This window comes from Mastomys coucha, unplaced genomic scaffold (genome assembly GCF_008632895.1).
Source record: "Mastomys coucha isolate ucsf_1 unplaced genomic scaffold, UCSF_Mcou_1 pScaffold21, whole genome shotgun sequence".
In the NCBI taxonomy this organism is placed as follows: domain Eukaryota; kingdom Metazoa; phylum Chordata; class Mammalia; order Rodentia; family Muridae; genus Mastomys; species Mastomys coucha.
In genome coordinates this window covers 124,577,505-124,581,870 of record NW_022196904.1, presented here as the reverse complement: position 1 = coordinate 124,581,870, position 4,366 = coordinate 124,577,505, and positions in this window count along the sequence as shown.

Sequence of the window (4,366 nt, the reverse complement as noted above, 5' to 3'; positions counted from 1 at the left end):
CACACACACACACACACACACACACAAATTTATACCCCAATAGCCATGCATTGCTGAAACCATGTCCAGAATCCGTAGCTTCTTTTATGGGTGAGTCTATTTCTACAGCTCTGGCTCATGGTTAAGTTCACCTTTTGTCATTCCATTTATGCTCAAAGCCTTGAATTTGCTGAGAAGTTAGAATATATGGTAATATATTCTATATATATGTACAGGTAATTCACCTTTTCAGATTTCCCTTTCCTGCATATATTTACTAATTAGGTATGAGGGAATTACTTAGATGTTTAGAGCTATGACAAGCCAAGGAAGCACAAGGGTCCTGTATCTTTGCTGGTGGCAGGCTGTCCTAAAGTCTGAGGAGACTGGAAATAGGCAATAGTGGGCAAAAGAGACAGTTCACTCAAGTGGAATCTGGGTTGTGTTAACTACTGCCTATGTGATCTGGGATGAGTCAACTTGGCCTCTCAGTTTTTAACTCTTTAGATTTGCAAGAGGAGTCAGCCCCCAGCCCTCAGCCTCATCCCCAGGATCTCATTGATTCCTGGAGCTGGACAAGGGTCAGTGTTAATGCAATTAAGCATGAGCTTTCAAAAGTTACAACGAATGAGAAACCAAGTCCTAGTAGTGGAAAGAGAGAGGCTGTTTTCTTTACCCTCCAGATTTAGTGGCGGGAGACCTCTTTCCTCCAGGGAGCCTTCTGCTTGTGCTTATGTGATTGTGGCGCCATCTAGTGGTTAATAACAGTCTGCTTAGCTATGAGAAATTGCGATTGGTGTAACTTCAGACCTTCCTTATTAAAGGTGTATGCAGAATACATAGACAGCAACAAAGATATGTTTGAATGAACTTTATCTTAAAGATATAACCTTTCTTCTCTGGACTTAGTTAATAAAATGTAAAGAATTCCCACAGAACAAGCTTGTTTGTTAAGAAGTCTTCTTTAGTATCTTTTCTTAAAATTTGAGTATTAATTTTTGTGACATGCTTATTGCTATTTTTAACACAGTGTGGCGCAGCAGTTAATCATAGGTCTCGATGTTGCCTAGTAAACACCAGCACTGTTGGGACACATCCACGCTTCTCAGCAGGGTTGGCAGGGCTGGCAGTCACAGTGTCACACATTCCACACTCTGCTGCTTCTACTTGGAGTTGCATTGAGAACCGCAGAGACACTCATGAAGGTATGACCTGTGGCTGTGTCCAGAGAGCAGGGGACATCTTGAAGTTCTGGTACTGGCACGTTGTTTTTGTGCACCTTTTAGGCATGTACCTTAGATATATGCATCTCCCCCATTTCTCTAAACACACACACACACACACACACACACACACACACACACACACACACACACTTGCTGGTATCACAGCTGTGTGTCACCAGGCCCAGACAATAAGGGTTTTCTGCAGCACTGGGAATGAAACCCCAGACCTTTCACACTCCGGGCAGATGCTCTGCCACTTAGCTACACCTCAGCCCTTGAACCTCCTGGAGCCTTGGTTTTCTATCGATAACATTTACCTCACCTTGAGTCACATGTATCAGAAGCATAAAGATGTTCTAGCAATCTTCTGTAACCTATTTGAGTTTTGCAAGGGTTTGAAAAATTTTCTTTTGTGAAAGAAACTTCTTTGAGAAGTGTGTGTAAATATTATTCAATCTAGTTTTTATAAAAGTAAAACATTTTAAAGATTTGCTTTTTGATTGATTTAAGTTTTATTGCATTATGTTGAGAAAAGAGGCATGATTTCAATTTATCTGAATTTGTTAACATTTAAAAACATATTTTAAGTAAATAGAATTAAATCACATTCTTGTTTCCCTTTTTTACCCCAACTCCTCCCAGAGACTCCCCTTTCAACACCTACAATATCTTTTTTGTCATATTCTTTAAAATTTATAAAATATTATAACAATAAAAATGAGTATTATAAAAGTTGTTTGATATAAAACAACAATTTAACAGTCTTATGTAGATGCTTGTCTACAGCAATACTGAAAATACATACATTTTTCTCAATAAATTTTAAATAACTACAAACATATTAACTGTATATTTTAAAATAATACATCATTACTAGTATTTTTTAAATGAACATAAATATATGAAGTCTTTTTGTTTGTTTGTTTTGTGTTTAGTAGAGCTTAAAATCTTGGCTCTTACTGTGGTACAAGCCCAAAATAAGAACAATTTTTAGACATTGGGTTTCATTGTAATAAGGCTGTATTTCAATGACCCTCACATCACCAAAGGATTTTACCTCCATCGTAGCTAAGCTGAGAGTTGACAGTTCTTCTGTGCCAAGGAATGAATTGAAGGCAACATTTTTGGATACAGACTTCCTGCTATGGTCAAAGCTATTTGACTTGAGTGAGTGACTTTATTTTCAGCCCACAGAGAACAGGTTACATTCATTTGAGAAATGGTGTGTGTATTAAGATGGTCTGTCTATAAAGTTATTCACCAACTGTTTCAATGAACAATGGTTCTGCTTGGAGGGTGGCACAGACAATAGGTGAGGGTAAGAATATGGTTCATTGGCTGTGATAATTTGGAAAAGCATTCATCTCAGAGAAAGAGTAACTTATAAAGTTCTCTTCTTCAAACTTGATACAATAGTTACAAACATCAAGCAAAGCACTCAGTCTCACTCTTTGTTGTTCTCTTACAAGCCACCTCCCAATTTAATTGTCTGCATTTCTTTTGGTTGTATAAATACTTTTGAAATATGTAAGCTGTTCTGAAAACCATAGTACAGTGTAAAAACACGAAATAAACAATACTACTAATAGAGAGGCTGAGATAGGAGAAGCAAGATTTCAAGGCCATTATGTTCTACACAGCAAGACACTGTCACATACAAACAAGCAGAAAGTGTATAAGGATTGTACAATACTGGACCTATTTCTCCAATTACCAAATTAGAGAGATCACTGGATGACAGTCAACAAATTTCTAATTCCTCATATTTTTCGATTTCAATCGATTAGGATATGTTGGTAATATTAATTTTCATATTAGGATATTAAGAAAAAGTAATTGTTACTTCCTGTTGTTTTTGTTTTAAGAGATGGAATTAGTTTTGTGTGGGTTTGCTTCTTCTAGAGTGTAGTTTTGCTCCTTATGTTGGTGTTTTCCATCTATTCCCCTTTGTAGGGCTGGATTTGTGGAAAGATATTCTGTAAATTTCATTTTGTCATGGACTATCTTATTTTCTCCATCTATGGTAATTGAGAGTTTTGCTGGGTATAAGAGCCTGGGCTGGCATTTGTGTTCTTGTAGGGTCTGTATGACATCTGCCTAGGATCTTCTAGCTTTCATAGTTTCTGGTGAGAAATCTGGTGCAATTCTGATAGGCCTGCCTTTATGTTACTTGACCTTTTTCCTTTACTGCTTTTAAAATTCTTTCTTCGTTTAGTGCATTTGGTGTTTTGATTATTATGTGACAGGAGGAATTTCTTTTCTGGTCCAGTCTATTTGGAGTTCTGTAGGCTTCTTGTATGTTCATGGGCATCTCTTTCTTTAGGTAAGGGAAGTTTTCTTCTATAATTTTGTTGAAGATATTTACTGGCCCATTACATTGGGAGTCTTCACTCTCTTCTATACCTATTATCCTTAGGTTGGTCTTCTCATTGTGTCCTGGATTTCCTGGATGTCCTGGGTTAGGAGCTTTTTGCTTTTTTCATTTTCTTTGACTGTTGTGTCAATGTTTTCTATGGTGTCTTCTGCCCCTGAGATTCTCTCTTCTATCTCTTGCATTCTGTTGGTGATGCTTGCATCTCAGGACTTGCTATGGTGGGTGAATTGGGTTCTAATGATGCCAAGTAACCTTGGTTTGTGTTGCTTATTTTCTTACGCTTGCACCCCCCCCCCACACACACACACACCCACCATCTGCTTATCTCTAGTGCTACCTGCCCTGGCTAAATCTGACTGGAGCCTGTCCTTCCTGTGATCCTGGCTGTGTTAGAACTCCTCACAGTAAAGCTGTCTCTGTGATTCTGTGATTCTGTGATTCTGTGATTCTGTGATTCTGTGATTCTGTGATCCTGGGCTTGTTAGAGCACCTGGGAGTGGAGCTTCCTCTGAGTGTTGTGGGACTGGCTGTGAAGTTTGCACACAAGGTCTGCTCAGGGCACCGGCCCAGACAGACCGGAAGGAACTAGTGCCACTGGGCTGGCAGAGTTCCTGTGTGCCTGGGTCCCACTGGTCCCAGTTACTCCTGGTGTTGGGACAGATGTCATGTCCTCCTCACCTCTTATCCTGGGCGTGCTAGCGTGACTGGGAGTGGAGCTTCCTCTGGGTGTTGTGGGATTGGCTGTGGAGTTTTCACCCCAGGTCTGCCCAGGGCACCAGCCCAGACA